Raw genomic sequence first — 21,712 nt, 5'->3', positions numbered from 1 at the left:
GTTAAGATCGAGCATCAAAAACCCGGTGGGTTATTGTAGGTTATAGGGATTCCGACTTGGAAATGGGAAATAATCAATATGGACTTCATCATAGGCTTACCTCGTACCCAGGGTAAGTTCGATTCAATATGGGTGATCGTTGATAGGCTCACAAAGTCAGCCCATTTTCTGCCCGTTAGAACTACGTATTCCTCAGAAGATTATGCGAGGCTTTATATTAAGTAGATAGTACGACTGCATGGTGTACCTGTATCTATTATCTCAGATAGAGGAGCTCAATTTACAGCTAACTTTTGGAGGTCCTTCCAAAAGGGATTGGGGACTCAAGTAAGTCTTAGTACAACATTTCATACCTAGACAGACGGACAGGCTGAGCGTACTATTCAAACACTGGAGGATAAGTTGCGAGCTTGTGTAATAGACTTCAAAGGTAGCTGGGATGGTCATATGCCGCTTATTGAGTTCGCATATAATAATAGCCATCATTCCAGCATTCAGATGGCTCCATACGAAGCTCTTTATGGACGAAAGTGTAGGTCGCCTATAGGGTGGTTCGACGTTGGAGAATCTGGATTACACGGGCCAGACCTGGTTCAACAAGCCATAGAAAAAGTAAAGCTTATCCGGGATCGACTATTGACAGCTCAGAGTCGTCAGAAGTCATATTCAGATGTGCGACGTCGAGATTTAGAGTTCGGGTCTATTGACTGGGTATTCTTTAAGGTGTCGCCTATAAAGGGTGTGATGATATTTGGCAAAAAGGGTAAACTTAGCCCACGGTATATTAGGCCTTATAGGATCATTCGGAGAGTGGACCGAGTAGCTTATGAGTTAGAATTGCCCTTGGAATTGGAGTCTGTCCATCCAGTGTTTCACATATCTATGTTACGAAAGTGCATTGGCAATCCTACCCAAGTAGTTCCCACGAATAATTTACAGATTATAGAGGACTTATCATTAGAGGAAATTCCGGTTGCCAATCTAGACCGACAAATCCGCAAGCTGCGGAATAAGGAGGTAGCCTCCGTGAAAGTGCTTTGGAGGAACAACAATGTAGAAGAAATGACTTGGGAGGCCGAGGAAGACATGAAGACTAGATATCCCTACCTATTTCCTCTTCCAGAGAAGGGTCTAACTGAGACGTCATAACCTCAAGGTGCGTGTATAAATTTTTCTGTTAATAATTGTCGTTGTCCTGTGTATCGTTGAATTATTAAGCTTCTACAAGGAGAATTGGTAGTAGTGCTATGACTAAGCCGACCCTGCCAAAGTTATGCAGATTACGGGGAGTTGAGCATTCGAGGACGAATGTTTCTAAGGAGGGAAGGATGTTACATCTCGCATTTTCGTACGTTAAAATTTCGTTTTTAGTTAACCGACGTAGACTCGGGGATGAGATCATCTTGACGTTAACGTACTTATGTTATTATAACAAGCGATAAATAAGTGTTATGAAGTATAAAGGGGTATACGGATTAAAGAAAACAAGTTTCATTAAAAGCGGTCAATTTGGAATAAAATACGGGTCGAGCGATAATACCCGATAATTATGAATTAGTACCATGCAAGGTACCATATGACTACGGTAGTATAATATATAATGTATATATGAAATATTTTAAAAATAAATAAAATTTTAAGTATTTTAAAAATAAATAAAATTTTAAGTAATTTATGGTAATTTTTAAATTATGCGGGTAATTGATTAATTACCGGGTAACAGAACATTACCCCGTTAACTAATAAGTGGATAAAAAATAATAATAAAATAACCCAAAACAACGTGGCAGAAGGCCACTACTTAGGAAAATGACTCATTGATTATGAGTAGGTGGCTGCCATAGGTTAATTATTAACAAAGTAAGATTTAGAAAAGGTCTTTGTTCCATGTTCATTTTGAAAAGAATCAGAATATTCTTTAAGTTCCAAATAGAAATCATATGTAAATGTCTCCATTTTTCATTTGAAAAAGGAGTAACGTAGTTCCTCAAAAAGAAAGTCATTTTGGTCTTTGGGTTCAAAGATAAAACGCTAAAGCTAGATTCAGTCAGAAAGTAATTCGTTCATCAATTCAATTTTAGCCAACATTTCAATTTCAAGGAGATATCAATTCTATTTTTGAATTTCGAGAGCTTCGAAGCAGAATTTCGTCCATACTTCACAGAAGCAGATTCGTTCAAATAATTTCGGGAATATGTATGTTAAGGTCCTCCCTTCTTTCTTTTGGCATGGTCCAGATTATAGGAAAGAAACGAGCAAATATATGATTTCTATAAATTATTCTATTCATAGAAATAGTAGGGGTGTCTATATTCTTGATTCCCCATGAGAATTATTATTTTCTTCTGTTCATGGGTCTCAGAATAATACGCAGTTGGAAAAATTTATCCGGAAGGAATATTGAGATTATTACGTATTTTTCATGCATTTCATACATGTGCATTGACCCATGACCAGATGGCATTATATACGCGTATATATGTAAATATATGTATATGGGATATGGGAAAAGGTTACGGCATTATATACGCACCACCACCTGATCAGTTGGTATATGATGATTATATTGCCCACAGTGGCTAAAATATGATTCAAACGGCGTTATATATGCATATATATGTATGTATTCAAATGGCGTTATATACGTGTATATATGTATGTATATGGGATATGGGAAAGGTTATGGCGTTATATACGCACCACCACCTGATCAGTTGGTATATGTTGATGATATTGCCCACAGTGACCGAGATGATATGATGGGATGCCCTCAGTGGCTTGATGATATTATGTACACCATACCTATACATGGCATGACATTTACACGCACGTGCATGACGTTATAAACGTTTCAGTATTCACAAAGTTATTCAAATTTTAAAATGTGTTTCAGGATTCCATGTTTTATCTATGTCTTTTACGTACTAATTTCCATGCCTTACATACTCAGTACATTTTTCGTACTGACGCCCTATTTCACGGGGCCTGCGTTTCATGCCCGCAGGTACATGTAGGCAAGCTGACGGTCCCTCTTCTTAGGATTCCTGATCAGCGAGAGTTGACGTGCTCCATTTGATCCGGAGCTGCTTTCGATATTGGTACGATACATTTGTACATATATATGTATATGAGTATGACGTGGCTCAATCCCGTCTTTGTATAGTTATGTTTCTGTTAGAGGTCTGTAGACAATATGTCTAGTTGGGTTGTATGTGGCCTTGTCGGCTTTCAGTTTTTGATGTATAGTTGTCTATAGCAGCCTTGCCGGCTCGCCCATTGTATTCTGCCTGTATACGTACATATGCCTTGATGACAAGCTTCTTTCACGTATGTTAATTTTGTAATGCAGCAGATGTTATTCAGGTTCATATTTTAGACGCATGCTTAGGGGTGTTTGATAGGTAAGACTCAGGCGCCCATCGTGGCCCATCGGTTTGGGTCGTGACACAAATGCTCCGCGTGCTCCTCCTGACTACACGAATACACCAGAATATCATCAATGAAGACTATGTCAAATGAGTCGAGATAAGGCCGGAACACGCTGTTCATCAAATGCATGAATGCTTATGGGGCATTGGTCAGCCCAAAAGACATTACCAAGAACTCATAATGACCATATCGGGTCCTGAAAGCTATCTTAAGAATATTCGAGTCCCTGATCTTCAACTGGTGATAACCTGAACGGAGATCAATCTTGGAGAATACTCTCGCTCTCTGAAGCTGGTCGAATAAATCATCAATGCGAGGCAAAAGATACTTGTTCTTAACTGTTACCTTGTTCAATTGCCTATAATCAATGCACGTCCTCATAGTGCCATCCTTCTTATTCACAAATAGAACCGGCGTACCCCAAGGTGACACACTAGGCCGAATGAACCCCTTATCAAGAAGTTCCTAAAGCTGATCTTTTAACTCCTTCAACTCCACTGGTACCATACAATACGACGGAATAGAAATGGGCTGAGTGCCCGACACCATTTCAATACCAAAGTCAATCCTGTCCGGCGACATGCCCGATAGGTTTGAAGGAAACACATCGGGAAAATCGCTCACAACTAGAACAGAATCAATACTGGGAGTCTCTGCATTGATATCCCTCACAAAAGCTAGACATGAAAGACAACCATTCACAACCATACGCTGGGCCTTCAAGAATGGGATCACTCTACTGGGAACATAATTAGTCACACCTCTCCACTCAATCTGTGGCACACCCGGTATAGACATTGTGACTGTCTTGGCATGACAGTCTAGAATAGTACGACGCGGAGATAGCCAATCCATGCCCAAAATGATATCGAAATCCACCATACACAATAATAAAAGATCCACTCGGGTCTCCAGACCCCCAATAGTCACCACACACGATACGTACACACGGTCTACAATAACAGTATTGCCCACCGGGGTAGATACCTGAACGGGTGAAGCAAGAGACTCAAGGGGCATCCCCAAATAATGACCAAAGTATGATGACACATAAGAAAAGGTGGAACCGGGATCAAATAATACAGAAGCATCTCTGTGGCAGACTGAAACAATACCATAATAACAACATCTAAAGCAATAGCATCGGGACTAGCTGGAAGTGCATAGAAATGGGCCTGACCTCCACTTGATCGACCTCCCCCTCTAGAGCGACCCCTAGCTGGCTGCGCGGGTGGTGGTGAAGTAACTGGCGCTTAAGCCGATGACTGACCCCTCTGCTGAAATGAACCCGCAAGACGATGAGCATTGCCTCCACATATAACCCATATATCCACACTCATAACAACTCCCAAGCGCTGGAGAAGGGGACTGAAGGGAACCCCTCGCACCGGAGTGACTAGCAGAAGCACCTGGCATAGAAGAGCCCTAAACTGATGGAGCACGGGACGAACTCTGAGCTGGAAGGGTACTAAGTGATGATTGGCCCTGATGAGAACTGTGAGAACCATGACCCGATGACGGCCCATGATAACCTGGGCGAGCTGGCTGAGCATGCCTGAATGGACGGCTTCTATCGTGCTGAAACTGACCTCTCGAAGGAGCTCTGCCATAACTACCATATCCTCAAGGCCTCTTGGCCTCCCTCTCCTCTTTCTCCTGGTGACGAATAGACTCAATATCACGGGCAATATCCACAACCTCCTCGAAAGTAGCACCAGTCACCCTCTCCCTGGTCATGAGAATACGAAGCTAATAAGTGAGGCCATCAACAAACCTCCTAATCCTCTCTCTATCTGTCAGAACCAACCAAATAGCATGACAAGCTAGCTCATGGAATATCATCTCATACTACGTCACAATCATCTCTCCCTGACGCAACCACTTAAACTACCGGCGCAGCTCCTCTCTACGAGACTACGGCACATACTTCTCCAGAAAGAGAATGGAGAACTGCTGCCAGGTAAGGGGTGTTGCACCAATAGGCCTATGCCTCTCAAAAGCCTCCTACCAAGTGAAGGCAGCTCCAGAAAACTGATAAGTAGTGAAAGCGACCCCGCTGGTCTCTAGAATACCCACTGTACGAAGCATCCTCTAACACTTATCCAAGAAACCCTGGGCATCCTCGCCCTTTGCACCACTGAAGGCCAGAGGCTGAAGTCTACCAAACCTCTCCAGCCTATGTTGCTCGTCCTTTGGCATGGTAGTAACTAAATAGTCCTGAGCAGCTGCAACTGGCTGGGTTGGATGTGCCCCCTATATCTGAAGTCCCTGCACGACCTGCTTAGGTGTGTGAGCGCCGGGAGTCTGAGTGCCTCCCCCGACCTGAGAAGTAATTGCGGCTATAGTAACTGAGACCACCTGAGCTAGGCTAGTGCAAACTGATAGAATTTGAGCCAAAGCCTCCTGAAGACCCTGAATCACAATAGGCACAACTGGTGCCTGAGCTGGTGCTACTAGAGCATCCATAACTGGGACCTGATCCTGAACTTGGGCGGCTGATGGATCTGCAGGTGCTGCCCTAGCTGCTGTGCGGGCCACACCTCTGCCCCTACCGCGACCACGACCGCGTCCTAGGCCTCTAGTGGCCACAACTGGTGGTACTGGTGGTCGTCCATCCTGACCGGTAGTGCGTGTCCTCACCATCTGTTAGAGAATATAATGACAGAAGTTTAGTACTCGGATCAACAAATTCGCACGACAAGAATTTCAAGAATATGAAGTTTTTCCTAAAGGTTCTGTAACCTCTCGAGGATAAATACAGACGTTTCCGTACCGATCCGCTAGACTCTACTAAACCTGCTCATGACTCGTGAGACCTATGTAACCTAGGCTCTAATACCAACTTATCACGACCCTAAACCTAGATCCGGTCGTGATGGCGCCTCTCATGAAGACAAGGTCAGCTGACACTTTCCCATTTCGGTTTTAAGCAATTAAACAATAAGAATTAAGTCTAAAACATAATAAATAATCCAAAAAAGCAAGCAGTGAACATTACAGTTTGCGGAAATAAAACCCAACATAGCCCGATACCAGGGTGTCACTAGTCATGAGCATCTATCAATACATTACAAGTCTGAAATGCCTACCAAGCTATTACAGAATAACTGAAAAGGAGAGAGAAATGAGATAAAGGGGGAGAAACACGGGACTGCGGACGCCAAGCAGCTACCTCGTGAACTCCAAAGTCTGCCAGGAGCTCTCAACTTGCGCTAGCAGGATCAACAACGCCTGAATCTGCACACGAGGTGCAGGGAGTAAAGTGAGTACTCCAACTCAGTGAGTAATAATCATAAATAAAGACTGAGAATATGAAATCACGTAAGGCACATTACAGGCTATAATAAAGCAGTAAAACCAGTAATAACAGTGAATCAGTGAAGATATGAAAAAGCACTTTAGGGCGGTTTAAAATTCAAAAAAATGCCTTTTTAACAATTAAGCAAGTAAATGAAAGGCAATTAGGAAAAATAAATACATAAAGAATCGCCCCTCGTGCACAGTATCAACAAATCCACCCCTCAGGCCATATCTCAGAAAACAATACCAGCCCTTCTGGCTACATCTCACATCACAATGGGTACCCGCGCTCACTGGAGGTATGCAGACTCATGGAGGGGCCCCTTACGGCCCAAGTGCAATATCAAGCTATCTCGTGGCATCATCACTAGGCTCTCGACCTCATACCAACAAGCCACCTCGTGGCGTACATATCGCAGGCCCTCAGCCTCATAATCAAAAGCAGTGTTTCCTCACAACATAGGCCCTCGGCCTTACTTAGTAAAAATCCTCACAAGCCACTCGGGTAATAGTAAAACATGATTCTCAGCCCATAATATCATTTAAAAGATCATTTAAGTGTTAAAAACAGAGTAAACATGGCCGCGTTATGAAAATAGTGGAACATAGCATGACTAAGTTCTAGTATCATGACTGTGTTCAAGTATAAAGTCAAAACAATGAGGAAATATCAATAAAAATTTCCTAAGGGTTCAAATAGTTGGCACAAGGCCCAAATATGGCATTTCGCCCAAAATATGATGATAGCAAATAGATTTCAGTCAAATACGCAGTAAAATAGCCATTCGGGACGGACTAAGTCACAATCACCTACAGTGCACAACCCCATGCTCGTCATCAAGCGTGTGTGTCATCTCAATATAGCACAACGATGTGCAAATCCGGGGTTTCATACCCTCAAGACATCATTTACAATCATTACTCACCTTTACCCGGTCTAAATCTCTAGCTTGTGATGTCTTTGCCCCTCGAATCGGCCTCCGGATGCTCCAAATCTAACCAAAATCAGGGCAAAACCATCAAAATAAGCTAAGGGAACAAAGCCCACTTGAAAGAAATCAGATTACAACACAAATCTCGAAATTGGCCAAACCTGATCCCCAGACCCACGTCTCAGATTCCGGTAAAAATCACATCAATGGATTCCTCATCACTCCCCGAGTTCATTCATACCAAAAGCATCAAAATCCAATTACAAATGACCCCTCAAAACCCAATTTCTAGGTCTCCAATTCCAAGCCCTAGTTCTTCAATTTTAAGCTTAAATTCCATGATTAATTAGGTAGATTTCACATTAGAATCGAGTTCTAAGTCCATGAATCTTACCTCCAAGCTGACAAATTCCGCTATGCGAATGCGGAGCTTCCCTCGCGAACACGAAGGCCAAAATCTCAGCCTTCTCCAGCTAACCCTTCGAGAACGCGAAGGTCTAATTCTTCTGCAACATACAACCGTTTTTCTGCAATTCCAAACAACATGAAATGGTCCGATTGACCACCCGAAATCACCTGAGGCCCCCGGATCCTCAACCAAACATGCCAACATATCCCATAACCTCATTCAAATTTGTTCCAACCTTCGGAACGCTCAAAACAACATCAAAACACCCAATTCGCATCGGATTCAAGCCTAAGAATTCCAAAATCTTCTAAATTACGCTTTTGATAAAAAAAACCCAACCAAACCACGTCCGATGACCTAAATTTTGCATACACATCCCAAATGACACAACGGAACTACTGCAACTCTCGGAATTTCATTCCGACCCCTATATCAAAATTTCACCTATCAACCGGAAATCGCCAAAAATCCAATTTCGCCAATTCAAGCCTAAATCTACTCCGGACCTCCAAAACTTATTTCGATCACGCTCCTAAGTCCCAAATCACCTCCCGAAGCTATCCGAACCATCGAAACTCACATCTGAGCCTTCTAACACATAAGTCAACATCCGGTTGACTTTTCCAACTTAAGCTTCCTCAAAAGATACTAAGTGTCAAAAGAGATTAAGTGTCTCAAACCTTACCAAATCTACCCGAGCCAACCAACCCGATCACGTATAGATCTGATAGACAACACAATAAGAAGAAGAAATGAGGGAAATGGAGCGGTAATTCATGAGACGACTGGCCGGGTCGTCACAACTTTAGGTCATGCTTTTAATATTCTATCGTGCATAAAATAATAATAATAATAATATAAATTCTAAAGTAGCTTATGTGCTATTAGTTAGATTTAATAGAACAATTGAGACCAAAAATTGTAAAAATTATGCTTAATTTTATGCGAAAATAAAAAATGAAATCAAATATTAAACGTATAAGTTAATCCAGGATTTTATGTGGAGATTATATTAAATTTTCACAAGTTCCAACCAAAGGAGTACTTACTATTTAATGAACAAAGTTCGGTGGTTACTTGTTAAATTAACCCCTTTGGCTCAGGTTGCTAGGTGTTTCAGTTTTAACCACATAAGCCACGTCATAATAAAGTTATCCTAATAAGATCTTTCATTATATGAGTATGATTCATTGATTCTTGCGAAGAAAATCATCAAGAAGAGAATTGCACATTAAAACTACTGTACAGTAAGGGTGTGTTTGGTAGGAAGGAAAATATTTTTTAATTTTTTCATGTTTAATTGACTTAAATATGTAAGTATGTAATTTTGACCCGCGTAATTTTTAAAAGTAGTATTTTAAAAATGTTAACTTATTTTCATTTAAATAGGATTTCAGTCAACTTTTAGTTTTAATTTAATTTTAAAACTAAAGTTTAAAAAAACACAAAAATAGTTTTATAATGTTTCTTTTCTTATTCTCTCTCTCTCTCTCTCTCTCTCTATATATATATATATATATATATATATATATATGCTTATTAGTATTTTATAATATTTACAACATTTTAAAAAATACAAAAAATATTTTTATTTTAATATATAGTTCACTTTAATAATTTATTCTTATTAACTAAGATTAATTAGTATATTTTGGTAGTATTTTTATTTTTATTCAATGAGAAAAAATTAAATTTGGGCCAATTAGGAGCTTATTTTCGAATTTTAGTGGCCTGACAAGATAAAGACTCATTCTTCTCAATTTCTTTTAGCCCAAATCCTTTTCTCACTCATCAAACCCCTCCCTTAATCATAGCCATTGATATACTTTCATCCAAGGATCAATATTACTTCCCCACCCCAAATAAAACCTAACTATTCTCCTATTTCCTACATCTCTAACCTAGCCGAACCCACTCCAAGAGAGATCACTCAAAACCAAAAGGAGAAAGAAGAACACACGCAAAACAAAAAAGCAGCCCACACACTAAAAAGAGAAAAGAAGAGAAGTTTTATTGTGGAGTGCGGAACCAAAATGTGATTTTTTTTACTCAAAATACGCAAATAAGTGTAAAAAAAAAGTTACCAAACTATATATAATGCCACAAATAGTGGCGCTATACAGTAACGTTAACTGCACCGTTACTGTATAGCGCCACAATTTGTGGCGTTATACTGACACACCTTACATAGCGCCATTAATAGTGGCGCTATACCCCTTATTACCTGACCCCACCAATAATTTCTGGGATCAATAATTTAAATGCGTATAAAGCCACTTTTTGTGGCGCTATATACAAAAAAAACCCCGGCTAGCCATTTCCTATATAAACATCGTAGAATCGCCACAACTTCATTCAAAATTTTTTTTAACTCTTGTTGGTTTCTATTGTTGTTAAATTCTCCAGCATTTTTTCATTATGTCTGAAGAACGTAGAATAAGAGTATCATTATATTGGGGGGTGAGGTTGTGATGGAGAATAACTCTGTGGGCTACAGTTTACCTGCTAAGTGTAATGTTAAATTGCCACTTTCAATGGAGTACGAAACATTGATATCGTTGTTATGCAAAAAAATGAGTGTGAGAAAACGTTCAGTGATACTCAAAGTAACCGGAAGATATCCGTATTCCGTTACGCCGCAAGGGGTTGCTTTTTACTCAGAGTTTAACATCGACGATGATGACACTTTGAGTGATTTCTTGAGGACTCCGGACGAATGCCGGGAATTTCTTGTAATCACAATGTTGGAGATGTACGTGAAGGTCGAAGACGTTCCAAAAAATGAGGTTGTGCGTAGTAGAGATAACCCCCAGTCATCGGGTGGTTATTCTGGATCAGTTTTTGCCGGACATGTTCCGGATGAAAGATTTTTTCTTGATTTAAATTTATCACCGTCGGCGAATGAGCAGCGAGAAAATAATTTATACCCTGCTTTCCATAATTCACAAGAAGAGTGGTAAACTTCAATTTTCATTTGTGTTAATTATGTATATTTTTGCGTATTGAATTAATTTTAACGCTCATTTATTTAATAGGGGGTACCGGCCGGATATGAATTTTACAAGTGGCCCATCCGGTAGTCATCACCTAACTGAAAACGTTCATCATGGAATGTCATCACATTACGACTTGTAAGTGAAAAGCTACAGCCATATATAAAGCATTTATTAATTTAGTAGCTTATATTTTTGTTGAAATGTGCAGTGAAAACGAGCAAGTTGAACTACCCGTACTCACTCAATTGCCCGAAAACGACGTATTACATCAGGATCTGGCAGATGAACAGAGTGAGGAAGAGAACAGCGATTACGATAACAATGCCGATGAATCGGGAGATGAGACACCATTTGCTCGTGAGGATGGTGATGATGAGGACGAGGAGGAAGGACCCGATTTGAAGAGAGCCCCTCATAGACGAAAAGTGAACGAGTCTGAAGTGCCGTTTCATTCAAGGGAGATTCCTTATATTGATAACTTGCCAGCCGTGCCGGATGTGGAAGCTCTCACAAGGGATTTTGATGAAATCCGGACAGCAATGTGGGATGAGTCTAGACCAACGGTGCTTGCAAAGGGGATACTTTATCCTGATAAAGCACGCGTAAGCAGTGCTTGTAAAATGCACAATGTTAAAGAGTGTCGTGAGATGCAGGTATCGGAGTCAAGTCCGACGGTATACAAGGCTATTTGCCGCAGGTGGTTTTGGCCATGTAATTGGATGTTGCGTGCGTCGAAGAAGAAAACAGGTATGTGGAAAGTGGGTAAATACATTCCCACCCACACATGCGAAATGGACACTTTCAACGGGAATCACTTCAACTTGGATATTGACTTGATATCTCTTGTACTTATTCCGCACATCGAAGCGTCCATAAGGTATAAAATCAAAGAGTGCATTACAGCAGTCCACCAGGAATATGGCCACACAATTACTAAAAGAAAGGCATATCTTAGGCGCAAAAGAGCATTTGAAATAGTCTATGGTAACTGGTATAAGTCATTTACAGATCTGCCTAGGTACATGGCTGCACTGCAGCACTTTAACCCCGGAACAGTTATTGAATGGAAGCTTGAGCGGAGTCCGGGTAAACCAGAATATATATTCAATTACATGTTCTGGACATTTAAGCCAGCAATTGATGGTTTTCCGTATTGCCGGCCCGTAATATCCATAGACGGAACTCATGTCTATGGAAAGTACGATATCAAGCTATTGATAGTTGTGGCAGTGGATGCTAATGGACAGATATTTCCTCTAGCCTTTGCTATTTGTGCAAATGAAAGCACAGATACGTGGACAATGTTTTTGAACCACTTGAAAGAGCACGTTGTCAAACATCGTTCAGGTATTAAGTTCTGTGGAGAACCTTCCTGCCTGGCAAGAACCTTATGCATACCATCGTTACTGTGTGAGGCACTTTAAGGCCAATTACAAGAAGGCACATCCCAAAAAAGATCTACATGATTTGATGTGGATGGCAGCAACAGACCACCAACAACATAAATTCTGGAGGCATATGGATTCTATCAGGCAAGAAGATGATGCAGCATATTGTTGGTTAATGCGACATGATCCTGAAAAGTGGATGTTGCATGCAGATGGTGGCAGACGCTGGGGAATTCTTACTACAAACGTGTCAGAATCCTTCAACGGGTTATTAAAGTCGGCAAGAGGATTGCCCGTCACAGCCATGGTGCGTATGTCGTTCAAGCAGATGACGGAGAGGTTTGTACAACGGTCTGCAGCTGCAACGGAATTGATGGAAAGGGGTGTTGAATTTATACCAGTGCCTATGAAGAGATTAGAGAAATACAGACGGCGAGCACATTGGCATTCCTTTTTGCAATATGATAACGAACGAGGTATTTTTGAAGTTCGCACCGCTATCCATAATAATCGGGGTAATAATGTACATACTGTAAATGAATCCACAAGGTTATGCTCATGTGGGAAATGGTCAATCTACCACATGCCTTGTTCACATGCCATCAAGTGTTTTCAACGTGTTGGTTATGCGGAGACCAACTATATTGATCAACAATATAGTGTTTCCAAATACCTAAACACATATAGTGGTCAGTTGCAACCAGTGGGTTCTGAGCATTACTGGCCCCCAGAACCATTTAAAATGGTGTGTAACAAGTCCTATTTGCGTAAAAGACAGGTGCAGAAGAGAACGCGTATACGGAACCAAATGGATGTTAGTGATATCGTATATGCACGCAAATGTGGTATATGCTCGCAAACAGGCCACGACCGTAGAAAATGTCCTTTGGGTGGCAACAATAATCAAGCTCAGGGCGGGTGTTCTTCTATTGTACCTAACTACCCATGAGTTCATGTTGTAATAATTAGTTGTTATGTATACGATTTAAGTATTTATGAAATAATATTTTCTTGTTTGTTAATTATGATTTGTACTTTCCCTTTTTACCTATTTAAATAATAATTTAATATAATTATCGGTATATTTATTATGTGTGTTGTCTTGTCGCTATCACGATATTTAATACACAAAATATACATATGGCGCTATGTGTGTCTTGTCTTGTCGAACTGAAAAAGCTGAAAACATCATGATATGGCGCCATTAGATATGTGTGACCGGCTGACATAAAGTCGTCTTGTCAACATCATGATATGGCGCCATTAGATATGGCGCTATCTAATATAAATGGGAACTTGCGGAGGTGAAGGCGAGAGTGAAAGAGTTAGAAGAAGAAAAAGAACAAATGGAAGAACGATTTAAGTGGTTGGAGCGAAGAATAAATGACAACTGAGGATGGAGCATTGGCGTGTATGTGTTTAGTGTCATTTTCATATGTCATGTATTTTTATTATGTTGGCCTGTTATGTTTGTGTTTGTGTTGTAGTAATGTTTTCCTTGTTTGTTGTACTAAATTTTATTTTAATTTAAGTGGAAGTTAAGTTTAAGTTGTTGTGTTACTATACCAAATACTATAAAACGAAATGAGAACTAAAAAAAAGTAACTGTCATATTCGACTAAATATTGTTGTTAATGTATACAAAAATATTATTTATACCAAAAAAACATAAAAATGGAAGACCGAATCAATGTGTCCCGCATCCGGTGTGTCTCAAAGTAGCCGTTGGCCTGAGGCGCATCCCCTGCCGCCCGGGTACGCTATCAGGATCATCATCATCAAGTCGTCTCCTTATGGCCGGATGCGGCACAGGATGACATGTATCGGTGGTGCTGTCAGGTCCAGTAGAAGGCTACATAATAATATCAAACTTAGTATAGAAAACTACATAACAATTCACAAAAATTTATATTGTCTTACCATAATCGTGTCTGGATCCTGAATGTAGTCATCTGTCGCAGCATCGCATGAAGCCTAAAAAAGTAAATTAATAAAGTTAAAGAAAATAAATAAGTTATAGTAAAAACAGTAATAAAATTAATACTAATAAACTCATACCTGCGCATGTGATGAGCTGCCATAACTCAGTCGGTGCCCACTATCAAAATCTCGGATCGGTCGAGACTCATCAGTGGTAGACGGGCCAGGGAAATATCTACCCAACTCCACTCCTTGAAAATCCGAGCCCGTGATCAAGAATTGACCCGATGGGGTCACCTGCGACGTCCCTGGAGTGTCATAAATGCCAAGGCCGTAAGACGGCATGTCGGTCTCATGCATGCCACCTCCCATATCAGCAGCAACATCATCAGCAAGAGCCTCAAAGCCCCCTTGCTGGGGACCTCCTCTCCGCCCACGACCACGTCGTCCAACACCAGCAGGTCGTCGTGGAGCAGCAGCAGCTCGTCGGTCACCACCCCGTGGCATACCACGTTCTCGCTGGTACGTGGCTGGGTCAACATAATCTGGCTGGTGTGCCAAACGCTGATCCGATCGGCCTCGCTGCAGTGTCTGGGTAGCCACATCCATTAAGCGACGACTATAGTCCTCATGATCACAGGATCGTGGACATAACTCTGCATCTGCTGCCCCATACGATATACGGTATGCAATCCAATCGCCTGCACAAAAGTTTTTAATATAAACTACGTATTTGACTAGAAATTACTATTAATGTAATTGATAATAACAGAAAACATACTAGAGCCTCATGTCTCCCGGCATATGAGACGTACCGACCATCTACCTAATGAACTGGGTTCCCGATAAAAAGTCGGGAAACAGTGCGGTACCATGCCATATAAACTTCGATAGGAAAGTGTTGCGGAGTTGGGGTCAAGTCCCCTCGGTTGTCCCAAATACCCAACTGCGCTGTCAGCCAATCAATAAATGTGTCGTCCACTCTCATCCGATCATCCCTCTCATAATGTAAAGGATCCCATGCAGGCCGAGTCGGTATAGACTGCGGAAACCCAAACTGACGAAATACTCGCTCTGAGGCATGATGCTCAACAATATCGAGGCACGTGAGAGGGACGGAAGCCCTCCAAATATGGCGGTCGTGCATGCAATACGCTGGAAGGGTACCTATCAGCTCTTCGATGTACGACGTCCAGATGAACTATCAAATAATAACACAAACCGTTAGTATGCGCAACACCTAGTTAAATAATAATTGGTAAGTTTAGTTAGATATTCACCTGTGCATCCTCCAGAAAATCCAACACATCCCTACAGAAGGGGAGATTATGATGGCCATGATACTCTCGTGCAAGTCTACGACGCAATACCCACCTACAAGCTAGAGGGAGATCAGGAATATGTACATTAGCCGGTAGCTGTGGTAGAGGTGGCCGAAGTTGCAGAACTCGCTCCCACACCAAAACCTAAAACACAAAGTTGACATAAAGATTAACTATAACTAGGTAGAATTGTAACTAAACGACAAATTATTTGAATAAGTTGTCACCTGTAGAAGCGGCAGAAAGCCAGAAACGTCTCTCTGTGTGCCCATGGATGCCCGGCACATCTGCCTGTACAAAAAAGATAGGACAACACCACCCCAGCTGTAGCTGACTGTATCATCGAAGTCTGCAATATGATGTAGAAAACGGAGGCTCACTAGGTTCCCCGAAGTGTTCGGGAACAAGACCCCCCCCAAATAGAAGGAGCAACAACAGCCTCGTATATTGCTCCACATCCACCTCCGCTGAGTCGTCGGTGATAGTATCGTGGATCTGCACCAAGTGGTCTCTAATGGGGACCAACTGCATACGACTTCTCCCAATTGCTACATCTGGGTCCTCGGACCTGAAGCCCGTGAGCCTGTGCAGCATATCCATATATGAATCCCGATTAAAATATCTCATATTCCCAGGCAGTAAAACTGGCAAGCCATCAGTGGACAGGCCATATAAAATCTCGACGTCCTGGAGTGTGATGGTGGCTTCGCCGATGGGCAGATGGAAAGTGTGCGTCTCCGGTCGCCACCGCTCAATCAACGCCGTGATCAAAGCATAGTCGAGCTGTATCCGGCCAATGCTAATGATCCTATATAATCCCATCTCCTCCAGGTGATGGACCACACGGGGATGTAGAACGCGGGGAGGAGTCAAAAACTCCCACAATAAATCCACTCTCCTGCCCCGAAAAGTCTGCGTAAGCAACTCTCCCCCCCATATATGCTCGGATCTATGCTGGGGCTGTAGGGGTAGTAGCTCCGACGTCCGAGGGCCGGGATGTATAGGTGCATCCATGTCGTCAACTGCAAATTCATAATTTTTAATAACTATCATTAAAATTTATGTGTGTTTTTTATAATTTAAATTCATATTTTTTAACAACTTAATTGTAAAAATTATATATATACTTATGGGTTTCGTGCTAGATTTTCTGAGGCCCAGTGGTACCAAACTATCATTAATAATTTTATGTTTTTTTAATAATTTTTATTCATATTTTTTAATAATTTAATTGTAAAAATTTATGTGTGTTTTTTATAATTTAAATTCATATTTTTTAACAACTTAATTGTAAAAATTATATATATACTTATGGGTTTCGTGCTAGATTTTCTGAGGCCCAGTGGTACCAAACTATCATTAATAATTTTATGTTTTTTTAATAATTTTTATTCATATTTATTTAATAACTTAATTGTAAAAATAAAATATATATATATATATATATATATATATATATATATATATTATAATTATGGGTTTCGTGCTAGATTTTCTGAGGCCCAGTAGTACCAAACTATCATTAATAATTTTATATTTTTTTTATAATTTTTATTCATATTTTTTAATAAATTAATTGTAAAAATTATATGTATATATATATATATATAATTTTTATAATTATGGGTTTCGTGCTAGATTTTCTGAGGCCCAGTAGTACCAAACTATCATTAATAATTTTATGTTTTTTTTATAATTTTTATTCATATTTTTTAATAAATTAATTGTAAGAATTATATATATATATATATAATTTTTATAATTATGGGTTTCGTGCTAGATTTTCTGAGGCCCAGTAGTACCAAACTATCATTAATAATTTTATGTTTTTTTAATAATTTTTATTCATATTTTTTAATAAATTAATTGTAAGAATTATATATATATATATATATATATATATATATATATATATATATATATATATATATATATATATATATATAATTATGGGTTTCGTGCTAGAATATAAGATAATTAAACAATTACTACACAATACTACGCTACAAGGCTCTACATTTTACTACGCTAAAAGGGTCTACGTTTTACTACGCTAAAAAGGTCTACATTTGACTACGCTAAAAAATAATCTAAACTAAACGGCATAAAAACACATAAATATACATGAGGATTTAACAAACACATTTTTTAGACTAATTTACATATTTTTATACAACACTAAAATTAAATCCGGATAAAATTTAACATGCTAGTTTCAGAAAAAATAAACACAAACCGAAATAGAACACATACAAATCAAGTAATATGCATTGTTATAAACGTTTCAACTTAAAATAAATCGAAATACCTCGATTTAGAATTTTCGGAATGTAAATAGATCGAATTTTTGACTCCGGAAGAGTGAATCCACAATAACACGAAGCTCTACTCGACAGTGGGACCACCAATATTCAACTTTTATGTGACAGGGGGACCCAAAAAAAATTTTAAAAAAAAATTGGGGCAGAATCGGTGGTGGTGGGGGGACCAGAAATGAGAAATGAGGGAGATGGAACGAAGAAGAAGAAGACGGAGGATTTGTATTAAGGAGTATAGCGCCACTATTAATAGCGCTATGTGTTCAGGTAATAAGGGGTATAGCGCCACTATTAATGGCGCTATGTAAGGTGTGTCAGTATAACGCCACAAATAGTGGCGCTATACAGTAACGGTGCAGTTAACGTTACTGTATAGCGCCACTATTTGTGGCGTTATATATAGTTTGGTAACTTTTTTTTTACACTTATTTGCGTATTTTGAGTAAAAAAAACCAAATTTTGGTTCCGCACTCTTTTATTGTGTGCCTCACACCTGACAATAGTTGTGAGCCTTATTTTTGTTTCACAAATTTGTGAATCTCAATTTTACATTTATGGGTCCACAAAAATTTGGGACAACAAAACTACGAGACAAAAAAATTATATGAAACACAAAATAAAATTTTCCCGAAAGAGGTCAGCCATTCTCCACCTGACCACCCATCCCATCCCTTCAGCTGCCGACCAACTCTTTCTCGATTTTGGTCTTCAATTTCAAGACAGAGGTTCACGTTTTTGCTGTTTTGGACATTTCTGATTTTCTCTTGATACATTCACACACAAATAGAAGGCAGCAATGGTGAGAGTACGAGAGTAAGACGGAGGAAGCGAATTTCAGTCTAAAAAAAAAACCCGAGTGAACAGAAGCTTCGAGTTTGGGTTTCGAATTTTTCGGTATCGATTCGAGGTTTTAATTTGCAATTTCGGCATTTCAGTCCAACGATTGTTGCTTTATTATTCCGATTGAGTTGCAAATTTTCAATTTTATTCATCAATACAAAGGTCCATTTTCATCTCATTTCGATATCTCCAATTTAATTCCATGATTAAAAGCATGAGTTGATTTGTTTAAGTATTTTTGAGTTCGTCATTTATGCTTGATATATGATTTGATAGTTGATGAATGGTTATGTAAATTAGACTTTGAGATACTACATTACGATGGAATATCATTTGAAAAGTGATGGCATTTGATTAATTTAAATTGTTCTTTCTAAAATCAGATTTTGTTACTATCTTTGTCATGAAGTAGATATTCGACAAATTGAGTTTAATGCCAATTATTGCTGGATCTGTTTGGGGCTTCTGTTGTTGGGCCGTGGAGTGTTGGCGCCCGCTGGCCAATTTATTTCAATAGGTCTTTTCATAATAGCTAAAATCATACTCCCTCCGTTTCAATTTATGTTTTTATGTGAACCCATTTGACTGGGCACGAAGTTTAAGAGAAGAGAGAAGACTTTTGAACTTGTGGTGTAAAATGAGGCACATATATTTTGTGTGGCTATAAATCATTGCATAAAAGTAAATTATTTCCAAATAAGGAAAGAAGTCATTCTTTTTGGCACGGGCCAAAAAGGAAATAGGTTCACATAAATTGAAACGGAGGGAGTATATTTTTTTTTACAATACTTTCATATCCATAAATTAGACCTTTGCACATAATCTCAAACTTATAAAATGAGCAATTTTGAAAATCGTAGCTTGTTTTAGGCACAATGAATAAATCATTGTGACTATGGGTACGATTCCCGTGGCATAGTCATGATACATAACCCCAATTTGAGTGTGCGTTTCATGTGACTCGACCATAACTTCAAATAATAATAATAATAATAAATATGTTGTAAATCGCGAGTGCGTTTCGGGTGACGCGATTCACTATATGTAAAACAACAAACGAGTGCACGATATCACAACTTGTTCAAATAAATTCTATAAATATTAAAAACGGTTTAAAAGTTAAAATTGCATAATAGGTTGTAAATATGTATTAAATTAGATAATTAGGCCAACTGTTAATAGTTGAGCGACTGAGCTAAAATCACGAAACTCGGGAGTGCTCACACCTTCTTCCGGATTAATAGAATTTCTTACCCGGTGTTCTGGTTTCACGGACTTTAAAACAGAGTCAAATTTCCTCGATTTGGGATTTAAAATAAACCGATGACTTGGGACACCATAAATTATTCCAAGTGGCGACTCTGAATTAGATAAATAGTCCCATTTCGAATAATTTCACTTTAATTAGAAAAACTTCCTATTTCTTCGGAAAGGGAGGTGTGACAAAATGTTTTTGAAAATATTTTCCTTATTAACTTATTTTTCTTCAATTGGAGGAAAATATTTTCCCTATCAAGTACTTTCTTTTTATGATGAAAAAAAGTATTTTCTTTCCTTTCAACAAAATGATGTAGTAAAAAGTATTTTCATTTCAACAAAAAGTTTTTTTTTTTTCATGATGTAGAAAAAATATTTTCTTTCATTTCAACAAAAAAAAGTATTTTCTTTTCATGATGTAGAAAAAGTATTTTCTTTCATTTCAACGAATGAGTATTTTCTTTTCATGATGTAGAAAAAGTATTTTCTTTTATTTCAACAAAATAAGCACTTTATTTTCATGTTGTAGAAAAAGTACTTTCTTTTTGAACAAACATAAAGAGAGAGTATTTTCTTTTTAGTCATGGAGCACAAATTTCAATGTTATTTTTTGCGTAAAAAGTTAATGCAACACATTAGTTCCTTTGGATTTGTGTGAATTTTTAGAAAAATAATTAAATTATTGAAGGAAATAGAGTCCAAAAAATGTTGGGTATTTGGGGGGGGGGGAGCACATGAAACATAGGGACTTGGGGAAGGGAGAGTAACATAAAAAAATTATTTTCCTAAAAAGTATTTTCTACTCTCTAACCATGCACTAAAAAATATTTTCTGGAAAAAATTTTCCACTCACCAACCAAACAAGGGAAAATAAGTTATAAAACCACTCATTTTTCATGAAAATATTTTTTAGGAAAATATTTTCCATAGAAAATATTTACCTTCATACCAAACACACCCTAAGTGTTCTTTTTTTTATTTTATAATTTCGGAGAGTATCACGACAGTTGTGTGTTGCGAACGATCTTTTTTGTTTAATTATTTGATATTTCATACCTTGACTAATTTGGTTTCAGAAAATGCTGTGATTTACAATGCTTGAATCCAAAATCTCTAATTAAGGATAAAAGGATCTCATCCATTTCGCTATATCTCTGAGGCACCATCAATATTTTAGTATAATACTGATATGATTTCAAATCACCATCCATTGAGGCACAAACAACTAGTGTTTAATATAATTTAATAGGTATTTTACTTATAAAATCAGTATAAATGAATTACGGCACACTTTTTTTTTTAAAAAAAAATTATATTTTCTTCGTTTTTTTTTGGAGAGAAGTAAACCAATGAATATGTAGAACTTTAGAATGAGAAGCAAGAAGCTAGAAATGAATATTCTTAATGAGACTATAAATACACAATTGTTTTGGTAATTCACAAATATTATTAATCACCAACGAAGCACATTACATCATATAGAGGCCAACTCAGCCTATATACAAGTCTATCATGTACTTCTACCCTCAACGGACTAGTTCACATGTCACTACATTATTATTCTTACAAACTATAGAAGCTTGTGTTGTAGAACTTCTTTG

At 38.7% G+C, this 21,712-nt stretch overlaps 1 long non-coding RNA gene across 1 annotated transcript; it reads right to left on the bottom strand.

The window, feature by feature from the left end:
• Nucleotides 1-14,121: 14,121 nt before the first annotated feature.
• LOC138879320 (uncharacterized) lies at nt 14,122-14,700 on the bottom strand. The gene is made up of 3 exons (XR_011402682.1): nt 14,513-14,700; nt 14,375-14,428; nt 14,122-14,306 (listed from the first exon to the last, which is right to left on the bottom strand). It is a non-coding gene; the product is annotated as an uncharacterized lncRNA (long non-coding RNA).
• Nucleotides 14,701-21,712: the final 7,012 nt, after the last annotated feature.

The sequence above is a fragment of the Nicotiana sylvestris genome, chromosome 1, assembly GCF_000393655.2.
Source record: "Nicotiana sylvestris chromosome 1, ASM39365v2, whole genome shotgun sequence".
Classification (NCBI taxonomy): domain Eukaryota; kingdom Viridiplantae; phylum Streptophyta; class Magnoliopsida; order Solanales; family Solanaceae; genus Nicotiana; species Nicotiana sylvestris.
This window is presented reverse-complemented; position numbering and strand designations above follow the sequence as displayed.